Below are 23,505 nucleotides of genomic sequence, written 5' to 3'. Positions count from 1 at the left end.
TTAAGTTGACTGCACTATGGAAATATGTTGACTTTTGTCCTCAATTTTGATTTTTCCATGCTTTTCAAGCTCATGGAGCATGAGCAGAGCAGCAGAGTCGAAAGAACTCTTCTTGTCCGCTCGTGGCTTACCTGTTAGTTCGATAACCCCATAATTGGGGATTGTCAAACTTATAGACGACTCAAAGCTGTTGTGTGCGGTTCTTTTATCGGCACCTTCACCAATTTCCATCAGAGTTCTGTAAAATCACCATTCAGTTACAATATGAATGAATAATAAGAAAACATGGATGTTGAATCATAACTTGGATTAAATGTTTACTAACTTTGACTTTTGCTCGGATGGAGTAAAGGTAGGAACTGGCCACTGCATTTTCTTGCACACTTCAAAAAGTGATGATCTTGGTCCTCCCTTGTTTGTGCTAATTGACTTTAAAACTGTCATTAAAATGAATACAAAAATTAAAGAGACACAATGTCTTAAAAATAAACTAAATTTCTAGACGGTTACCAGGGATTTCAGTCTTAGAAGCTGATTCTTTCTCCTCATAGGTATTTGCAGGAGGATCAAAAGGAATTATATTTTTCGACCGAGTTGTATCACTTCCTTTGATGTTCTTACTACCAACTTCCGCATCTCGACCTTGATTCTTTCTTGAAATTCCTCTTTTCTATCAGATCAAAAGAAGCAACATTAATATCAAAATTCAATCACCTAATTAATAAGGTTAAAAGAAAGGAAGCCGAACCTCAATCTGACTTAACATTTTAAGAGCGGCTTGGCCCCTTGCAAACTTCTTTTTGTTACCCGTACCATCTGCAACCAACAAAGCATCTTCAAGCTGCAACCTTAACTCCACTATCACACCATCACCGCTGCTTCTACACGTGTCTTTTACAAAATAACCCTTGGAGTCACAAAACTCCATTAACTCCCGATAAGGTGGAAGCTCGAGTTTGTCTGGTGTGACGATTGGAGATAATAACTCCTTAAATATCCTCCAAACTTCAAGAAGATCAAGCTTTGTATCAATTAACATGGCCCCCGCGATACTCTCTACCAGGTCACCAATGGCCTTTGGGGCTTTTCTTGTCTGGAGTGTGTTGGAATCGGTTGCAAGAAACTTCACATAATCTGAAATTTGTGTTTGTAAGGCACTCGAACGATACTGGAGGTATCCGTGAAGATTTCTTCTCACAGCAGCATTGGAAAAGTTCTCATTGTTAACACATGCTGACCGTAGGTCGGTCAGTTCTCCGGGATCAATGTCACTGTGCTCAATGAAGAGATGCCATGTGATAAGCAAGTCCAATGCTGAATCACCAAGAAATTCTAACCTCAGCAGGAAAAATAAATAAATAAATAAAAGTCCATATACCAGCTTGAAGAAACACTAACCGGACCCCGGGCAGATTACGGGTAACCTGGGGGTTAGATAGATGTTTCCCACGAGGGGTTAGACCCGGTAAAGATGGTTCTTCTGATAACCTGCAAAACAGACACCGTGAGCTTGTCACTGAGAAGGGGGGGGGGGGGGTTCCTCCTTGTGACCACCCTCCGGCGTGAGAATCAGACTAGATTGCTCTTTAAATATAAATGTATATTAAGAGATTGCTAGAGCAGATATCAGGTATATTATGATGATAATGTGATAAGATATGATAAGATGAGATGATCATACCATTTGGGGTATTTATAGCCGAAGGTAGGTTTCCAAGGAGGTGTGGCCGGCTGCAATAGTATTCCTGTTCCACCAACAGTGGCCTACGCACGTGCCCTGCTGGTAGTTGGTGGGTAGGCAGCGGCTGATAGTGACCAGGCCTGCTGTGTACTATTCCTTTTCCACCAACTGCCGGCTATGCACGTGGTATGATAGGAGTTGGTGAGTAGGCAGCGGCTAATAGTGACATACAGTACAGGAGCATGCTGCTCGCCATACTGTTGTCAATAAGCTGTCGTATCTTTAGTCAGATCTTTTGCCCATACCTCGTCAGGTACAGTACAGAAGATCTTCCCGTATCGTACGGACTGGCTTATGGGCGGGAGTATTCCCCCTCCCGCCTTTGTGCGGGATTGTCCCCGGCTTTGCTCATTCCTTCAGGTGACACTGAGTGATTGAGAGCTTAGTGCCTTGTGCGTGTAGCCTTGCTGCGCGGGTGGCCTTCCCTGATGGCTTGTATCCGCAGCTGCGGGAACAGGCAGAGTCCTTCACCATTGGGAGGCATTTCCTGCGGGAACAGCTTGCGTACTGCGCGTAAGGACGTCACGTCTCTGAGCATGGTTGGTCCTGCGGATCCAGTTGGTTTCTGCGCAGACGTCCCTCTTCAAGGTGAGTCTTGCGGGTCCAACTGGGCTCTGCTGGGACCTACCTCTTCAAGTCCCCCCAGTCCAATGTTCTTCTCATGAGTGTTTAATAAAGTGAGGTGAACTTTTGGACTTAAGCAAAGGGTTTTGAAAAGGGTTTTTTAAGGTTTTCCATGGGGATTCTTCCCGCGGAAGTCCTTGTCACTTGCAGAAATTCCCGACTTTCCTGCTTGATCTTTGGGTATGATGCGGGTAGGTCTGTAACCTCCTCGCAAGTCAGGAGCGTTGAGTCCCACTTGTGTGGATTCTCCATGAGGTTTTGGTAGTTTTGAACATAGTGATCAATTATGTTAAAACCACCAATTCCATCCTGGAGCTTCAAACAACATAGTTCTCGACGTTCCCGCTATGCGGGGATGTTATTTCCGTTTCCGCAAGCATTGCCCAGAAGATCCTTCTTGGTTTCAATTCCCTGCGGAGTGCTAGGTATGTGAAGGGTTTTGCCATAACACTGTACCCGCGCTCGTCTTACGGTTACTTTACTTCCAAGGTATTCCTGGCGTCAATTCCCTGCGGGTGCTAGGTATGTGAAGGGTTTTGCCTTAACACTGTACCCGCACCCGTCTTATGGTTACTTGGTTGCCAAGGTATTCTTGGCTTCAATTCCCTGCAGGTGCTAAGTATGTGAAGGGTTTTGCCTTAACACTGTACCCGCACCCGTCTTATGGTTACTTGGTTGCCAAGGTATTCTTGGCTTCAATTCCCTGCAGGTGCTAAGTATGTGAAGGGTTTTGCCTTAACACTGTACCCGCACCCGTCTTATGGTTACTTGGTTGCCAAGGTAAGGGGTATTTTCCCGCTTACTTTTGAATCTTTTTGAATTTTTTTGAAATTCGAAGAGTTGGTGAAAGGATAAGAACAGTCCAAACCTCTGAAACGTCGTGCGACGGTTTCTTCTGACTGTGTCAGGACGTGCAGGAAGTTATGGTGACGTGACAGTACATGGTCATTCCAGAAGCTTTTTCAGGCGCGTGGGCGCGATTTTTCGGGCGCGTGGCCGCGAAATTAATGGTACGCGTCCTTTCAACAGCTGTTGCCAGCTTGCTTTTTGCCACGTGTCATAGTTTCATTGCACCTTCGATTTCTCTCTCTTCCGCATTAAATTCATCGCATTAATTGCGATTAGTATATAAAGGGGGAGAGGGTTCTTTGTTATCCACACTTTCACTCTTCTCTTCATCTTTAAAACGATTTCCGGCGAATACTCATCTTTTCAGTCGAGCATTCCCTTGAAATCGTTCTTCTTTCATCTGCAAGATGTCTTCACGTGATCTCGAATCTACAGCCGTTGACAAGAGTACTGCTGGCGAGTGCCAGTGTGCTCTGCCTGTCGATCTGTATCAGTACATCGTCAGGAAGTTCATGCTCGAGTCTCTCGAGCCTGAGTTTCCTGAACCCCATCAGACGGTGTACGATGCCCCCAGAGGCAAGATCGGGGTATATGCTGCATTCTTTGTTTATAGGAATCTTAGGTTCCCATTGACAAAGTTTGTTTACCGTGTCCTTGAGAGGCACGGTGTGCACCTGACCGAGGTGCATCCGATGGCGATTGCCAAGGTTCGCCACTTCGAGTGGGTGTGCCGGATTCTGGGCATTGAGCCCTATGTTGACCGCCTGATGACCTTCTACTCTTGGAGGTGCATCCAGGGGTGGTATACGTTGATAACCCGGATTAAGGGTTTGAAGATTTGCGCAACCGAGCGCAGTCTTCGCTCGTGGAAGCGGGAGTTCTTCTACATTTCCGCTCGCGCCATCCCCCTTGCCATGAAATTCAAGAATGGGCAAGCACTTCCCAGCCTTCACGCCTCCAACTACCAGGAGGCGGAATGGTTTTCGAAGATATCCCGAGTCTAATCTCCGGTTTACCGGTTTGCGGAGTCCGGGATGGTGATGTTGGGGATGAGCCGGGTGTGGAAGGATGCGGATGCGCAAAAGATCCCAATCGTCCTTGAATACGGTTCGAACTCTGTTCCTTACGGTATGCTTTGTTTCTTTTTGTTGATTTAGAATTTCTTCTAACTTTCCTGTTTATTTCAGAGGGGAACGACTTGCAGTCGCTCATGTACCCGCGGGAGGCTGACGGTCCCGCTCGGATGGGTACTCGCGCTCTAGACGAGAACGAGTTGCCCATCCTAGAACAAACGGCGGATCGGTTCGTGGAGGTCTATCCGCTAGGCCACGAGATCCTTAGCGCCAGGCGGCCAGGTAAGGCGCTATTCGACCCTCGACCCCTCAATGTTGAAACCTCTGCTGGAATTCCTCTAATCGTATGTTCTGATGAGGAATCCGCAGATGGTCCTCCGTTGGTGCGGAAGAAGAAGGCTGCCGGCGGGAAGGGGAAGGAGAAGGTGGCCTCCACTGCCGATCCGGTGCCTCGGTCTGATTCGGAGACCGAGAGCGAAGAGGTGGCGGGGAATCCCGGTGGTGATAAGACCACCATTCCGGAGGCTGTGACAACTGTCACCGGAGAGCCCAGGATGACAATGGTGAGCGGCGTGAAGAGGCCGGCTCCATCGGGTTCATCCCCGCCTGTCCGTACATTTAGGCTCAAGAAAACCCGTAAGTACAAACTTCCTTTATCTTTAACTTCATAGCTTAATATCAATAACACTTATCTTCTTTGTGCAGGCGTGGATGTTGACGCATTCCAGGGTGGAGCGCAGAGGAGTACCTCCCCGCCAATGACGGTAGGCCCGGTCAGCCTACCTGAGGCGATGACCCAGGCGCCTGCGCTTGCTTTCGCTGGTTCAGTTGCTCACTCCCTTGAGCCGACTGTTCCAGCTGTGATGACGTCACCGCCGGCCGTCAGTGCGATATTTACCGCATCTTTTACTGAGCCGGCGGTTACTTTTGCTGCGGATTCGCGGCGGCGACCGCGGCGGCTTCTACCATGCCTCCGTCATCGGCAACGACGGCCGATCCGTCAGGTATGCATGGGGCTTTTCGCCAACCTCTGCCTCCTTCCCATCTGCCTGACCTCTTGGATGGATTTCCCTTGGGTTCAGGTGATGGGTTTGGCGGCTATCGGCCTGTTATTGACCCTACAGGTGCGTAGGGTTCTTTTGGCCTATTTTATATATTTTTATCATCTTTTCCTAACTGCTTTATGTTTTTTGCAGTGTCGGATTCCAATGAAGTGTATGTTCCACAATGGAACATCCGCCGAGGAACAACCCTTCGCACCCCTGTGGAGTGCGTGGAATGGGCTCGTCACGCTGCTCCCAGTGGTGCGTTGGGGGAAGCCATGGCTAGCTACCAGGAGGGTAGGCTAACCAATGAGCTTCGGGTTCTCCTGGCCCGGATGCAGCCGCGCGTCGAGCTGCTTTGTCGTGAAAACGACAAGTTAAAAGCAGCTCGCATTAAAGAAGTAGCTCAGGCGCGGGCTGTCCGGGAGGAGAACCAAAGGTTTACCGCAGTGGCTGCGGAAAAGGAGAAGGCCTTCAAGGCCCTCGAGGTTGAAGTTCAGGCCCGGCTCGAGGCCCGTTCCAAGGCTGCCCAAGCTGTTAATGAACAGCTTCGGCTGGCTAAGGAAACTGCAAGGAACGCAACCGAGAGTGCCACCAAGGCTGAAGCTGTTGCTGAGCCTCTACGCGTGGAGAATGAAGAGCTTAAAGCCAAATTAGAGGCTCTCCAGCAGGCTCATGATGCCTTGGCGATGGAAGACGCCAAAAAGCTCCAGGAGATCTTGGACCAGAGGGGGGTGCTTGACCATACTGAGCGGAAGCTAAAGGGCGTCGAAGAGGCTGCGGCTAAAGAAGTGTTGCTTGCCAACCTCAACAAGAGTGAAGCCGAACGTGCCCGTAACGAAGCTCAAGCTGCCATCCAAGAAGCTCTGGTTGCCAAGGAATGGCTTCTTCGAGAAGCGTTGTCTCAGGTATGCTTTTCATTTCTTTACGCTTTTCTTTGTAAATAGAAAAGGTTCTGATATTTGTTTATTTTCTTGTAGGTTGTGCATCGGGTCTTCTCAGAGACGTCTTATGATGATGCTATGAGCGCAGCCCTCAACGCTTCTCATGAGGATGGGGAAAAGGCCGGCTTCCTGCTTGGTCTAGGGTTCGTTGAGAAAGGCATCCCGCCTTCCAACTTCCCTTTGTATAATGTTGATACTGAAGCTGTTTACGACCAAGCAGTGAATCAGTACGCCGCCTTCACGCATCCGGTGGTGGAGAAGGTGAATCAAGTTGCTGCTGCTGATGATGGGTTAGCTATCCTTAAAGCTTTCCTTGAACTGCCACGATCTACTGATGGTGCTGGTCCAAGTGGAAGTGGCCCTGAAGCTTGATCCTGAAGATCCCTTCCCACTGCTAGGATAGATTTAGCTTGTATAGATTTATTTTCTTGTAGGCGGGTAGTTACCCGGCCATTCTTGTAATGAATCATTGTGAAATATAATCTTTGTGCGGGTAAGACCGCTACTTTCTCTGGATTCCTTGCTTTATAAACGTTATATGACTTGCATACTTTAGTTTAAATTAGCAATTTTCCAAGTGTAGAATAAGTTAACCTTTGAACGTGGTAGATAATAGGTTGAAGTTTTGCTTCCTCTTTCGTGATTGTGCGGGTAGGACCGTCACTTGCACTTAGTAGGATAGCTAAACTTTACCTATGTCTGACCTGCGTGGAGGTTTTCCTCATCTTTTTGAAATTTCTAAGTATTTAGGATAAGTTAACCTTTGAACGTGGTAGATAATAGGTTGAAGTTTTGCTTCCTCTTTCGTGATTGTGCGGGTAGGACCGTCACTTGCACTTAGTAGGATGGCTAAACTTTACCTACATCTGACCTGCGTGTAGGTTTTCCTCATCCTTTTGTTAGAAATTCTCTGTTTTGAACCGTTCGATGCGCGGTTGTCAATAGGTTAGTGTTCAGTTTCCTCTCATGATTCATGCGGATAGACCGGCACTTTCATTTAGTGGGATGACTGAACTTTTCCCCTTCAACTGGCCTGCGTGAAGGTTTGCCGTTTTTTGGGTTTATGCGGGTTTTGCCGCCTTCCCCACGCAACGACTTTCCACGTAATTATGCGGTGAAAACCGGCATATTAGTGTTGAATAAATTAACCGTTCGACGCGCGGTTGTTAATAGGTTAGTGTTCAGTTTCCTCTATGATTCATGCGGATAGACCGGTACTTTCATTTATTGGGATGACTGAACTTTTCCCCTTCAACTGACCTGCGTGAAGGTTTGCCGTTTTTTGGGTTTATGCGGGTTTTGCCGCCTTCCCCACGCAACGACTTTCCACGTAATTATGCGGTAAAAACCGGCATATCCGTGTTGAATAAATTAACCGTTCGACTCGCGGTTGTTAATAGGTTAGTGTTCAGTTTCCTCTATGATTCATGCGGATAGACCGGCACTTTCATTTATTGGGATGACTGAACTTTTCCCCTTCAACTGACCTGCGTGAAGGTTTGCCGTTTTTTGGGTTTATGCGGGTTTTGCCGCCTTCCCCACGCAACGACTTTCACACTTATGTATGCGGTGAAAACCGGCATCAGTGTTGATAGTTCATAAAGTATAAATGTAAAATCATCAGCGTCGATGTTCTAAGGAGAATCATTTCCATTAGAAGTGGCTCTGGGCCTTTTCTTTACAAATTTGGAATTGATCTACATGCAAACTGTGTAATTGAGCTCCCTTCCATGTTGTTGGGATGGGAGTGCCATCGAGCCGATACGCACCTGGTTCGGGATCTCGTTCTTTACGCAGCATGTAGTCTCCACATTGAAGCTGGAAATTTTATTCGTGTTTTCCCCCGCTGGGGTTCTACACGGATCAGCCTGCTCAGCGTTCATTGCGCCACGAGGTGCGCGAGCGTCCCATCTCTGACAAATGCTTCGACCATGTCCTTTACGTCTATGCATTCTTCAGTGTTGTGGCCTTTTGTCCTGTGAAAGTCACAGTATTTGCTCCGATCAGCATTGGGACGATGTCGGATTATTGGAGCCTTTGGCCATGGGAGCTCCTCAGTGGCGAATATCTCGGTGACGCTTTTGGTGAGTGGCGTCCATCTGGAGTTTTGGTTCGACCGTACGTTATCCCTTCCGCCTAACCGATGTTGCAAGCCGGATGAGGTGTCAAAGTTTACCCTTGACTGCCAAATGCCTAGCTTCCGCTTTTTGTTTAATCGGGCGGTAAGGACGTTGTCTTCTCTTGTTTTCTGGGTGTAGAGGTTTGTGCTCTGTGGGAGATCTCTACCCAGTTGCTTCTCCGTTTCCGCAAAGCGTTTTGCTGCTGTCATGATGGCATCCCATGTGGATGGCATGCCATCTTTACCCGTTAAGGTGCGGATGAGCTCTGGGTCGTTCGCGCCCTGAATAAAAGCAGCGCGAACAAGATCTTCGCTAATGTTACCCAGACTTAGCTTCTTTGAGTTGAAGCGAGTGATGAAGTCTGGCAAAGATTCATCTTCCTCTCGAATGCATTTGAGGATTGTCCATTGCTCCTCGGTATACTTTCGTTGTTGGCTGAAGTGTTGGCTAAACTTCTGTTGGAAGTCTGCCCAGTCGTAGATGTGGTTGACCGGTAGACGATCGAACCACGCTCTAGCTGGCCCAACAAGCGTCATTTGGAACATGTAACACCACGTAGGTTCCGTCCAATTGCTGACGGTTGCCCCCGCTATGAATCTGTTCAAATGATCATCCGGGTCAGATATACCATCATATGTGCCTATGTTGGACATTTGTTTGGCACTTTTTGGGGCGATTGCTTCTGCAATGTCCCTTGCAAATTTGGACGTTCCCGCATTTGCAACAGTTGGTCTGAATGTTTTGGAGAAGTCACGTGGACTTCCACCTGTGTTTTTTGGTTTGAAGGCTTCTCCAAAATGCCTTCTCGGTTGGGAGTCCGTTTCCTTACGCTTCCCTTTTGCCCTATGGCGAGGGTTCGCGTCGGTGTCGGATTCCTCCGAGTCATCGTCCAAGTATTCTTCGAATTCGTCAGCCTGTTGGACGGAATGCAAGCGTTCGTCCAACTCAGCTTGGAATTCCTTTTGACGTGCCTCCGCCCATGCCTTAACTTCATCGAGTGTTTGGCGGGGGAGTCTTGTTCGTTTCTCTAACTGGGTATCGGTGAATCTCAGTGAGCGATTATTTACTGTACTTGCCCCAGCTTGGGTAACTGGGGTAGTGTTCGTAAAATTTACTTCACTTGCCCCGGCTTGGGTAACCGGGGTAGTGTTTGTAAAGACTGTGTAGCCGGTATTCCCCCCAGTAGCTGGGGTTGTGGTTACCGGAGTTTCTTTAACCATCTTTCCAGAAGTTTGAAAAAACTGAAAGGAAATGAAGTTCTAGCTTTATGCACGGATGGCGCCAATGAAGAAACACTAACCGGACCCCGGGCAGATTACGGGTAACCTGGGGGTTAGATAGATGTTTCCCACGAGGGGTTAGACCCGGTAAAGATGGTTCTTCTGATAACCTGCAAAACAGACACCGTGAGCTTGTCACTGAGAAGGGGGGGGGGGGGTTCCTCCTTGTGACCACCCTCCGGCGTGAGAATCAGACTAGATTGCTCTTTAAATAAAAATGTATATTAAGAGATTGCTAGAGCAGATATCAGGTATATTATGATGATAATGTGATAAGATATGATAAGATGAGATGATCATACCATTTGGGGTATTTATAGCCGAAGGTAGGTTTCCAAGGAGGTGTGGCCGGCTGCAATAGTATTCCTGTTCCACCAACAGTGGCCTACGCACGTGCCCTGCTGGTAGTTGGTGGGTAGGCAGCGGCTGATAGTGACCAGGCCTGCTGTGTACTATTCCTTTTCCACCAACTGCCGGCTATGCACGTGGTATGACAGGAGTTGGTGAGTAGGCAGCGGCTAATAGTGACATACAGTACAGGAGCATGCTGCTCGCCATACTGTTGTCAATAAGCTGTCGTATCTTTAGTCAGATCTTTTGCCCATACCTCGTCAGGTACAGTACAGAAGATCTTCCCGTATCGTACGGACTGGCTTATGGGCGGGAGTATTCCCCCTCCCGCCTTTGTGCGGGATTGTCCCCGGCTTTGCTCATTCCTTCAGGTGACACTGAGTGATTGAAAGCTAAGTGCCTTGCTGCGCGGGTGGCCTTCCCTGATGGCTTGTATCCGCAGCTGCGGGAACAGGCAGAGTCCTTCACCATTGGGAGGCATTTCCTGCGGGAACAGCTTGCGTACTGCGCGTAAGGACGTCACGTCTCTTAGCATGGTTGGTCCTGCGGATCCAGTTGGTTTCTGCGCAGACGTCCCTCTTCAAGGTGAGTCTTGCGGGTCCAACTGGGCTCTGCTGGGACCTACCTCTTCACAGCTTCTTATACTATAATTAATAATGCACCTGGTATGAGTATCCGCCTCCTTGATCTTGATAAGATGCATGAGTTATGGCTTCCAATAACAAGCCTTTGACCGCAAATGTGTAACCGAGCTTTGACTCCACACTTTGAAGAACATCAAGTTTTGGGGTGTATGCATGAAGTGAAGCAATTCTTTGGGCTTCATTGACACGCGACGCGTGGAGCTCACAGCTTATACCCATCCATTTCATGCAGTGTAGAGCAGCATTGAGCCCACTGCCCATAAAGTAGGCTCCAACAAGGGCCTCGACGCAGTCTGATATGGTCTTTGAGACCAACCATCGGTGGCCCATATCGCAGCATCTTCCCGAGAAAACTTTTGGGTCCTCCGTGTGGTATTTGTCATCATTAGGCACCTCTATGGTCTCAACACCATGATCACATGGACAGGGTTTTAAGGGAAGCTGACCTGGCGCTGTCCATCGGGTAGGATCAAATGGAATCTCTCTTATGTAACTCTGTAACAGATACCACACAACATCAATGCATCAGTTTGCAGTTAAATGTACAGCTAAATATGCATAGATTACAACCTACAAAGCATACCTGTAACCGACGGTTGATTCCCAGGTCATACAAGGTAGAATTGCGAACTTGCCATGTTCGGTCAGCAGACAGTTGTCCTTCATCGTTGCTCGGGTGTCGAAGATAAAGATCACAGCTCACCACATACTTGAGCACCGAATCACCAAGCAACTCTAGTCGCTCCATCGAAAAGCTTTCATTGCATCTAAGAGTTGTGATCGCCTCCAAAATCTAAACAAGACAATTAATTACAATATTAAAAAGAATACAAGTAGTTTCTATCTTTTGTGTTTCGGTGTGGAAAGAACAGTACTAACCAATGAGAGTCGGATATTTTTTGGGCTATTGATCTCTTCACGAAGCTGGCTAGCCAACATAAACGACTCGAGCCGATGCATTAATGATGGCAGCAGATACAAGGATTTCACAATATCAACCCTTGCATCGATAATAACCAAAAGTTCAGGTGGTAAATGAGCATAACACATCTGTTTGTTAGTGTTCACCTTACAACTACCAGCCTTGATCTTTTTTCCGTGTAAAATACCTACAAAAATCAAAAAGTAAATCAGCAACTAAGAGAATTAAAATTATTGCTATAACTTATAAATAAGAAAACAGTATAAGGTTTAACAAACCTTCTCTGTTGAAGTCCACAAGAAGATTATGGGACCTATGGCTTTGCTTAAGCAGCAACATGCTTTGGCCCGGGTACACTAGATCAATTTCATACTTCTGTTTAAAATAATCCTTAAATGATGAATATTTAGTAGTGTCTCCATCAAAAGGACTGTCGGCAGTTTCATCTTTGGCAACCTTAAAAATAGAGTATATTTTTCCGGTATGAATTGCAAGGACTACCACATTTGTGACGTCATCATCTCTGTGTACATCTCTGTTAGCAAAGTGAATCATACTTGTGCTTTCAGCATCTATCATGATTGAATCAACACCCTGCTTTTCGGCCATTGAAAAAGGAGATTTCTTGACAAATTCAATAGCAGATACGCATGAATCAATCTCTTTCCAGCTGATCTTGAACGGGTCTGACGACTCTAGTGGCAAAACAAAGTACATGTATGATGAATTCCACAATTTCTTGTCGGATGCTAGTAAAAACAGTCTTGCCTCTTCTGAATGTTTGGACCCGACATACAACTTGCCAAATATTCCATTGAAGAACAACTCTTGGAAGCACTTGCCTTTTGTAACCTAAAACAAATCATTAAAAATTTAAAGTAGTAAAAAAAACATGTCAAAGTTTAGACAACATAATTGTCAAAGTATTAGTCAAACCTGTTCTGAATTGAGATGCAATTTCCCAGATGAAGAGACTTTGCAATTGACAGACTTTGACACGAGGTATAACTTCATTTCAAGACTTGCCACATCATCATCAAGCTTCGACTCAAGCAGAAGAACTAAACTGGAAAACTTGATGTCGACAACGCTACATGTGAAATTGATAATATAAGCATAAAGATCTGCACCATCATCGCTCCAAGTTGCAGACACTGCTCGAATCGGTTCTGTACCATGTAATTCTTTCCTTCTTGTAGTTCCTACAACAATAATAACAACAAATAATCAAGATTCCATCAAAGGCCAAAAATATTTCATTTACTAGTTCATCCTACCTGCACTAGGAGGCGGTTCTTTGGTTATTTTAGAAGATTTGTTATCTTCGTTATTTGGCGGTACATAATCACCTATTTGATGGGGCTTTTTAGAGGCCTCCAAGCATACAAGCTGCTTTGAAAGTGAAGATGATGGCCTGCAAAGAGGACTCTAGTTATATGAATGTAATAAATATACATATGGATATTAACCAGGCTAATAAGAATTAATCATACCCATCAGCTCGGGGTCTTGCATAGTGAACGAGACTGACACTAGAATCAGCAGTATTGACAGAAGCTCCTCTAGTTGCCTCAACATAAGATGATTTTGTTTCTTTAAAGTTACATGGTTTTACAGCACATGTGTCGGGGTCCTGTTTCTTAGTATAGTCACTCATGGAATGCTCACTTATAAGGATGTCACAAACGTGTCCTCTTTGTTCTTCATTATCCCTATATTTGACACGATTTATGATAACTGATTAGAATGATAGAATATGAAAATAAACTATGAAAACTTCCAACTCTTAATTACCTCTCGAGCATGAAAATAAATCAGGACCCACTTTGACGAACCCTTCCCCATGACTGAGCATTGCTACGCACCGTTTTTGGGATATCAAAGCAAACCACGGTTGAACATTTAGGCAAGTCAATCCCCTCCTCGATAACACCCGCAACAAACAGTAGATCCACCTAATCGAGGATCATCAAGAGAGATACACTTTACTGTCAAAGATTTTGATAAAAAACACAAATTTTATGACACTAAATAGAAAGAATTATAAGGAAAATTGTTTTTGACTTTTGTAAGAAGACACTTGAAAAGTTATTTCAAAAAGTTTGACCAGAAAAGTCTGCCTATCTCCATGACACAGCTTACAAATTACAATATGTACCAAAAGCTACCCATTTTGACCCGCTAACCCACCCAATATGCAACATCTCATGGAAACAAGATAAATATACCTTCCCAGAACGAAAATATTCAAGTGTTTCCTTTTGCATTTTTGTTGACATTTCATCAACAGATGTTGCATTAGCAGTCAAATATGAAGTTTCAAAATGAGACAGGTCAGCAACTCTCTTCAAGATCATGTCAAGAACTTTAGCGGTTGTAATTTTCTCTACCAAAATGATGCTTGATAATTTAGCTCCCCTGAAAATGCAACCCTCAAAATAGTTATTAAATGGTCAAATCTCAATTAACTAATTACCAAAAGTAAAATGTATGATCGTGCGTTTTTATATGAGTAAACAGATCTACATTATGAAATGAGGAATTACCCAAATAACTGGAAAAGATTAAAGAGTTCATATAGTTTTGGTGAGATACAGCCGGCTGCAACCATCGTATCTAATTCACATCCACCATTAAACATGTTTTCATGGCCTGAAAAGATAACAAATAAATTGAATTACGAGGACTATAAAAAACTAACTATTCCATAAAGGTGAAAAAAAGCGGTACCATAGCATACCATTTGGTAATGCATTCTCAATTATATATAACGCTTCTTCAAGAAAATGCAAACACTTTGAGCAGCTCTCTTGAAAGAAACCACATTTTTCTATGGCTTTCGTGGTGTCCGCCATACAAATTTTAACAGCCTACAAAACAATATATCATATATAACAACTAAATCAAGTAGCAAAAATAAAGAAATTTTCTCGTTTAAATGAACCGAACTCATAAGCACATAGAAGGCCCAACTCATCAATGCAAAAAGTAATCTTAGCATGGACATCGGACAGCCTGTCTCGAAGAATCCCATGTTTTTGATCACTGTCTTTGTACTGTGTTTGCAAAGTAACTTGCATCTGAAGCAGCTGCACTTCAAACTGTGACCAAAAAACAGAGAATCATATTACATATAATATTCAATGTTCATAAAAAAAATAAAAATGTTTGAAATATATATCAACTGACCTGTAGCCGGGATGATTGCAGTTTTGACTTTATATCCACATGGTCAACCTTGCTCGGGTGATAAAAACGATACTTTAATGAGGCAGATTTTGAGACAATATTATTCTCCAAATCCAACTGGTACCTAATTAATTTCAACAATAATAACACAATAAATGAAACTAAAATAAAATAAAATTTGATCCATCAGAAATGAACCACATTATATTACTTACTCTATGGGGGTGATATTAGTTGGGAGAATCATGGACGCTTTTGAACTTCACAAAAAAAAAACACAAATCATCAGATAATAATAATAATAATAATAATAATAATAATAATAATAATAATAATAAAGTGAAGCAGTTACGGTGTGCGATTGTTGATGATGGTTTCAGGTAATTTTCTCTTCAAAGGGTTTGTGGTCGACTGCATTTCCGATCAAATGAGAAGCACAAACAAAGTTAAGTTGGGTGTGTTTTCGTCCGTACAAAATCCGTACAGTTTTTGCTTTAGTTGGTCTAACGTTAGAAGTGACTACTAGGGTTTTGTGAGTGTGAAGGTGTTGCAGGTGTTAAGGATTCAAGATTCACCGTACGATGTTTTTGATTGGTGGAAGCACAGCAGGTTGGTTGGTTGCTGCATGAACATTGAGATTCAGTTCAAGCACTTGAGATTTTCTCTTTCTTTTTTTTTTATTTTTTATTTTCTATTTTTCTTTTTGGAACGGGGAAAACTTTCTAGTTCACGTGGTTAAGAAAGACATTCAAAAACTTTAATTTAAAAACAGATGAATGTCATGAATAAGGGGTGGTTGCGTTTCCAAGTTTAGTTAACGGAAAAAAAGAAATGAAAACTTGTCTTTTCTTTTCATTCATTTCATTTAGCTGCGTTTCCAAGTTTAGTTAGCGAAAGAAAAGAAAAGAAATGAAAACTTGGCTTTCCTTTCATTTCATTTTCATTATGTATTCTTGAGTTTTTTATTTAAGGGATTGGAAAAGAAAAGATAAAGAAAATTTTTCTTTTTTCATTCTTTAGTTTTTTCATTAAAATAAAAGAAAGAGAATTGGAGAAAAAGTTAAGCCTTTTTTCCTTCAAAACTTTCCTGCCAAATATGGCCGGATTGTGAATGAAAGTTTATATCTCATTACCATATTACCAATTTACCTCATCTTAATTCTCTTTTTTATGTTGCTATAAGGACATAATTGTAAAGTTACAAATTTTTTTCCTGTCTTTTCTTTCCAATCTAACTCAAGAATGTAATAAACACTTTCTTTTCTTTTCTTTTATTTTAACTCGAAAATGTCTTTTAAGTATATAATTTCTTTTTCTTTCTTCCTCTATCCAATCTCATCATTTATTTTACTTGTATTTTAAACCCGAGAATGCAGAATTTCTTTTTCTTTTCTTCCATCTAATTCTTTTCAAATTGGAATGAAAGCATTCACTCATTAAAACATCATATTTCTTTTCATTTCATTTTCTTTCCTTTCTTCTTTTAAATAAAACTTGAGAACACAAAGATTTTATGTTTTCTTTCCTTTCCTTTCAAAATAAAACTTGGGAACACATATGTTTCTTTCTTTCCATCCCTTTCTTTTATTAAGTGGAACTCAAGAACGCAGCGTAACGCTAAAGATGGAATGGAGATTATTGAATGGTTAAAGGTCAATTAATTACAACTGACGGCTAGAAAAAGGTAAGAAAAACGGAGATTTTCTCGTTATAATTAGATTAACTGATACTAGGAATCTCACAGTTATAAATTAATTTGTAAAATCATTTTTCTCGTTGTAATTAGATTAATTGATACTTTTTTTTTTCCAAAGCACAACATTTTCTAGAAATTAATTTGTAAAATCTTTCATTCTAGTAAAAAGAAGCTAATTATTGTTAAAAAATAAAAGTAAAAAGAAGTTAAGGGTGGGTCTTTCATGAGTTTTGAAAGTTCTAAAATGATGTTGATTATTGGTCCAACTCCCAACAATTGATATATTTTTAGGAAAGGTTAACTGATGGTAGAAAAAGTAAGTGGTCTAATATGTTATGGTTTTAGAAATTGGTCAACAAATGGTTTAAAGAAAGTCAGAGGTCCCATAGTTTATAACTTATTTAAACATCTCATTTTTTTATGGATTAATTTGTAAACTTGTAGGTCTTTCTTTTTCGAAACTCATTAACTTTAACTTGTACCTATTAAAAGACATGCGAATCAATATCCGTATAGCAAATTGTGAGTAGTATTCATGAGTGGCTACTTCGTTCCCGTAAATTTTGGTCCTAAAGCAAATTGACTTTTTTCTTTTAACACGTTGGATAGTTTAAGAGATTAGAAAATACAAGCATAATGAAAAAAATCAAATAATATTAAAAAAAACATATATAAGATGGATCAGCAAGACAACAAAAATGGGTCATATACCTAGGTTTTAGGAGGCAGGACGCGACTAAAAATGTATAAACTCTAAATCAAACCATGATTACTTAAGACACGATAAGCTAAAAAGTAAACAAATTAATTCTTTTTTTTATACGTATGCTACCGACCCATGCATATTATTGATTAGCCTGAATCACCTCATTCAAAGAAGAAACTAGCACTTGAAGCATCCTCACAAATTATACAATGAATGGAGTCTACCCGAGTTCATACTCGACTAATCATCAAACAATATATTTTAGAGAACGTAAATATGAGTATGCCACGAGCACAAAGCATGGGGCGAGCGTCTCTATGTATTATTACACTTGGATGGTTTGCCATATTAGGTTGACCCGCAAACACTTTTTTGTTTACTTTTTCACAACAGTAATGTTCTTTTTCATGTTGGGAGCATAGTGAGCTGCTTTTCGTAAACCACTTCATCAAGATGCTAATTCTGGTGAATCGGTTGACCAAGACGACCCTAGTTCAAACACGTTTATAAGGTTACTGGTTTTCGTGTTCATAAGTGATAAGACCACATAAAGATGTGTATATTTGACTACTATCTTTAGAGACATTTAAACATATAACGTTATATGCATATATAATCATAATATCTTGTTTTTCAAACTGGCTTTTATACAATAATATAATGTTCACCCACAACACTAAAAGGCCACTTGAAATCAATAGATAAGGTTTATATCCCACTTCTTATTTAAGTTAACTAAGCAATAATAATTATTATTCACTTTGTTCCCCGATTTTGAGTTTCCACGCTTCTGAAGCTCGTAGAGCATAAGTAAAGCAGCACAGTCAAGAGAACTCTTCTTATCCGCTCGTGGCTCGCCGGTCACTTCAATGATACCACAATCCGGAAAACTTAAACTTACACTGAACTCAAAGCTATTAAAAGATCTGCAAAATGATGACAATGTAAAACATGAATAAAACAATTAAAGAAACAGCTTCTAAAAATGATTTAAGTTGATTGTTTACTAACTTTGACTTTTCCTCGGATGAAGTCAAAATAGGCGTTGACCACTTCATTTTACAGCACAACTCAAAAAGTGAAGCTCTTGGTCCTCCCTTTTGTGTGTTAATTGACTTTAGGACTGCCAATGCAACAAGCAAACTTCCATCAAAAGGCCTAAATAATTTCTTTAAAGAATTATGCTTTAGATAGTGCATCCTACCTGCAACTGAAGGTGTTGCTTTGGCTTTTTTAGTGGATTTGTTCTTCGGAGGATCTTCATCATGAACGAGACTGTCAACATTAGATGATTCTGTTTCCTTAAAGTTACATGGTTTACAACACATGCGCCGGGGTTTCGTTCTTGTTCAGCATTGTCATTAATGGAATGGCCACTTCTAAGGATGTCACAAACGCGTTCCCATTGTTCTTCATTACCTCTGTTTTTAACACACGACATAACAAGCATATGAACAGAAATTTACATTTTCATGAACACTTCCAGCTTTTGATTACCTCTCAAGCATTATAATGAACTGGGACCCACTTTGACGAACCCGTTTTGGGATGTTAAAACATATCACAGTAGAGCATTTAGGCACGTTAATCCCGTCCTCAACAACATCAGTAGCAAATAGTAGGTCCACCTAATTGAGTGTCATATTAAGTCACTTAATTAAGATTCAAATTATAAGGGAAACCAATGAGTATTAAATATATACCTTCCCAGAACGAAAAGATTCAAGAGTCTCCTTTTGTAGTTTTGCTGACACTGCATTGACCGACGTTGAACTACCAGTCATATATGCAGCAGCTTTTAAATGAGACAAGTCTGCAACTTTCTTCAATATCATGTCAAGAACTTTAGCAATTATACTTCTTTCTACAAAAATGATGCAAGTTACTTTTGTAGCTCCCCTGAAAGTACAAGCCCCAAAATAACTATTACAAAGGTTAATTATCAAATATATAATTACCAAAGAAAAATAATGAATTTATTTATATGAAATGAAAGATTACCCAAATGACCAGAAAAGTGTAAAGAGTTGGTATAGTTTCGGTGAGATTAAGCCGCCTGTTACCACCTTTTTGAAATCACACCCAGTATCAAAAATGTTTCCATGGCCTGAAAAAATAACATAATTGAATTACACAGTATTATCATTCCAAACATATGTAGGCTAATTATATTGCCAAACAGATATGAAAAGTGAAAAAAGATGATACCAAATAACATACCATTCGGCAAATAGCTCCCAATTATTAATAACGATTCTTCAAGAAAAGCGGAACACTTTGAAAAGCTATCCTTAAAGATGTCAGTTGCTAATATGGCTTTCTGGGCCTCCACTAAACAAATTTTAACAGCCTACAAAATGATCATATATAATGTAATCATATATTAACAAAACTCAAGTGCCAAATATATAAAAAACAAATATGAACATGATTTCTTTTCGGAAATTTAGTCTTGTAAACAGACCTCATAAGCACATAGAAGACCCAATTCATCAAAGCAATAAATAATCTTATCATGATCATTATATAGCCTCTCTCAAAGATTAGCGTGTTTTTCTTGAGCGCCTTTGTGTTGTCTTTGCAATGTCAGTTGCATCTCAAGCAATTCCACTTCAAACTGTGAGGAAATAAACATGGAGAAAATATGAAACAGAACGATATAATTCTTTTTATGGTGAAATAAATCAAGATGTTTCAAATGACCTTCAATCGCGAGCATTTCAGTTTGAGTTTTAGATCCTCATGGTCAACCTTGCGCGGTTCATAGAAAGAATATTTAGGTGAGGCAGATTGTGCGGTGTTTTCCACCTTTGTCCTGTCTTGCATGGTGTAAATCTGCATATACATCATGGTATTCGTCAAATTTTGTATGCCAAAAAAACTTTGGATTGAAGGTTAAACTTAAACTTGTATAATGACATATAACTGTTACCAGCGAATCCAAGATACTTTCAAGTGTGGTTATATGTGCTTCACAATCCTCATCCGAAGAGACACCTTATGCAGAAATCATAATACAGAGATGCATATAATATGTCAAGTAGTATAAATTTTAAAATGAGTGCAAAATATTAAGATACAAATACATAGAGAAAAAAAAAACCCTCCAACTTCTCAATCTTCCCCAACCATTCTTATTAATTGATTGATTTGAGATTTTTTTGATCTCTAACGGGTCCGTCAAATCAAATAATTTAGCTAAAAAGAAAAAGGGTCAAACGGGTCGAAAGTTATAATTTATTTACTAATGATCCTAAGTAGTGAAGAAAAATATGTTTATTGGTTCAATCCAAATAAATAAAAATAGTTATTTGCAAGTCGATTGTGTTCCGACCTGCTACCCAACTAGCCTGATTTGTGCATTTTGCCACATGTAATGGAAATGTTAAAAAGATTAAGGTCATTCCAAGAACAAGATTTGCTCAAAAAGGTTGTATATTTGGAGATGCGATTGACGGAAGAGACTTTGCGTCCCAACAACATACTAGAAGATCAAACCATCTGAGTGTCACACTGCTTAATTCAACACTCTTCAACAGCTAAGACTTTTCAATCCAGTTACTTAAAAAAATGAGAGAAAAAATGCCTAACCTTTTTTAGTCACCAGTGAGGCAGTCATGCCAAAAACCTTTGGCTTGTTAACAGAGTTGAAATAAAAATCCTTAAAAAAGAAACATAAGAATCTCAATCACGTATATATATCCAACATGTTGTTAGAATTAGATGATGGATAATTAATTACCTTCATTATACTTGCATATGGATGATTACCACCAGCATGATGACACTCATCAATGATCAATAAACATATCATTTCAAAGTTCATAAACCCATTCCTCAAGGCACCCAACAAAACTTGAGGTGCCATCACCATTACCTGTGAGTATAAAAAGTTTTAAAATGTAGCTTAAACATAAGACTCAAATAGTAAATAAGTGAACTTTCAATCTTTCATCGAAGCCGCTTTGAGACACGAAAAGCTTAGAAACAAATACTCACTTGATTATTGTTGGTTTCATGTTCCCAAGTGGCAGCATCCCATTCACCAACATTTTTTCCATCAATCTTTGTTACTTTACTCTCATGATAGAAATCGACCAAGAGGTCCGTTTTTCCCCTAACATCATTGAAATTCTGTAACACAATATATTCAACCAAGCACACATTTATAATTATATATACTAATTAACAAGATAATAATATATCATAGTACACCTGTTCAACAAGATCAAAAGTTGGGGCTAAGAAGATGATCAGTTTCTTTTGATCAGATGGATGTTTACTAAGAGAAGTTGCAATTTCTTTAGCGATCATGACGGCGATCGTTGTTTTTTTGGCACCAGTGTCCAGATGTGCTATAGTATTTCGCCGCATAGCCATGTTAAACACATCCACCAGATACCTAATTAATTCAACAACAATAAAATTAGGAATATCAAATGAAAGTTGTTAAAGAGCACAAAATTTAATTAGCTAAAGCGTTATTAGTTAGTTAAATAGTTAGATTTTATAATAACATTTTTGCATATTCTCTACTCTTTGTTCTTAGATTTAGGTTAGATTAATTTCTAAAAATAGTAAAAACAATATCGATCAAAACTGGTCACATAAATCAAAGAGATCGACTTGGATGTAAATTAGTTGAGGGAATCATGGAGGAAGCTTACAAAGTTAACAAAAAACTAAAAGACCCATATAAATAAATATTAAATCATAACATGATTTCAAATACAGCTAGCTAGATCACATTTTTTTTTATTTTTGGTATGAAAAGAAGAAGTTAAGTTGAAACAGTATTTACGATGCGGGTTGCTGGCGATCGGCCATCATGGTGTTGAGATTTCCATTCAAAGTGTTGGTTGGGTGTTCTGAACTCTCCGGTGACTGCATGTTTCCGATGAGATCGAGCTCCACAAATTCACACTGTGAGGGGGTTTTGAGGAAGCTTGCATGAATATTGTGATAATAATATAATATCATATAATATAAGTGTACATTGTCTTGAATCTTGTACACATAATATACGGGTTATAAAGAACGATAAAAGGTCATACATGTCGTATGTGTTCGTAAAGGTGTGCTTTGTCATGCCAGTCACTTCCTACGTTAGAACAAAAACTTATACGGATTGTATGATTTGTACGAACGCTCCTCGCATACCGTTTGTATAACATTATTGGGCGTGTTTGATGTGTCGGTATAACACCTAGCTCGTACGACCCCCGTATAACCCATATGACATGTATAATGTGTCAAGTATATGATGTGTGATTAGTATGTGTGTCACTGATGTGCGTATAGTTTACCGCTAGTATTTTAGTACTCACTTTTTATTAATTCAATGATACTAGAATGTTAAGAGCATGTCATTTAGTTAGTTAATTTATATAATTTACAAAAAAACAAAATGTAAAAAGTTTTTATTTAGTAACCTAATTTTTATATGAGTTCCAACTTACTCAAAACTTTTTATGCAAAAAAATGTCCCTCAACTTTCGTAATATATTTAAGTGTAGTAAAATTTTGTATGTGCTACAACGTTTGGTTTCATTTTTGTTAACTAAAAACTGTTTAATCCTTTTATTTATTATGAAACGTGAACTCTCATTGTTTTTAAAGAACTCCACTTTAACAAGCATCTTGATACAATTGAATGACATAGCTTTAATTAACGTGTCAGTTTTTATTCTTTTGTTTTTAAAGTTGATTTAAAATAAAGACAGAATTACAAATTTTGTCCTTTAAAAAAAGCCAAATTACGGTTCGTGTCCTTTTCTAAGTTTCCTTGCAGGCGGTGTACTTTAAACTTTTTTTTCCTACAAGTTATGTCCTTTACGCTAACTGGGTTAGAAAAACTCTGTTAAATCCCATCACGTGAGAAGCATGTGAAGGTAGTTTTGTCTTTTTGCCTACCCTTCTTCTTCTTCTTCTTCTTCTGTGCTGCCTCATCTCACTTCTCTCTCTATGTTCTACCACACCATCACCATAACCACTCCTCAAACACCATCACCACCGCCACCATAGCTCCGCCACCAGTCACCGCTCCATCTCCGATTCCCTCATCCACCATCGTCCTCAATTCTGATTCGTTTGGAATTAGGGTTCTATCACAAAACACCTCTTTTTTAGGGTTTTAATTTCTGATTTTTGTTCGTCTCTAAAAATAAACCAACCCTACCGTCACCAACCACCATGCCAGAATCGCCGCCACCATCATCACCATGCCTGAACACCACCCAATGTCGGAAACTGTCGTCACTAACAACTCCGGCCACAAAACCGTCTACCGAAATCTCTGACCACACAACCGTTCACCAACATCT

At 40.7% G+C, this 23,505-nt stretch overlaps 1 long non-coding RNA gene and 1 pseudogene across 2 annotated transcripts; both read right to left on the bottom strand.

Annotated features, from left to right (window-relative positions):
• On the bottom strand, positions 1-23,252 carry LOC143602466 (endoribonuclease Dicer homolog 3-like; annotated as a pseudogene). The gene is made up of 23 exons (XR_013147850.1): positions 23,185-23,252; positions 21,398-21,584; positions 21,182-21,316; positions 20,925-21,059; positions 20,774-20,843; positions 20,115-20,179; positions 19,886-20,017; positions 14,542-14,692; positions 14,332-14,463; positions 14,138-14,243; positions 13,820-14,009; positions 13,386-13,546; positions 13,085-13,303; positions 12,869-13,005; positions 12,528-12,793; positions 11,870-12,443; positions 11,540-11,778; positions 11,253-11,462; positions 10,686-11,164; positions 749-1,337; positions 511-670; positions 326-437; positions 1-238 (listed from the first exon to the last, which is right to left on the bottom strand). The product of XR_013147850.1 is annotated as an endoribonuclease Dicer homolog 3-like (transcript).
• Positions 18,686-19,228, bottom strand: LOC143602468 (uncharacterized). The gene is made up of 3 exons (XR_013147851.1): positions 19,184-19,228; positions 18,886-19,081; positions 18,686-18,810 (listed from the first exon to the last, which is right to left on the bottom strand). It is a non-coding gene; the product is annotated as an uncharacterized LOC143602468 (long non-coding RNA).
• Positions 23,253-23,505: the final 253 nt, after the last annotated feature.

This window comes from Bidens hawaiensis, unplaced genomic scaffold, assembly GCF_021521415.1.
Source record: "Bidens hawaiensis isolate Kalapana, Puna unplaced genomic scaffold, B.hawaiensis_p1.1 tig00058971_1, whole genome shotgun sequence".
Lineage (NCBI taxonomy): Eukaryota > Viridiplantae > Streptophyta > Magnoliopsida > Asterales > Asteraceae > Bidens > Bidens hawaiensis.
Note: the sequence above shows the minus strand (reverse complement) of the source record. Positions and strands in the feature narration are given on the sequence as shown.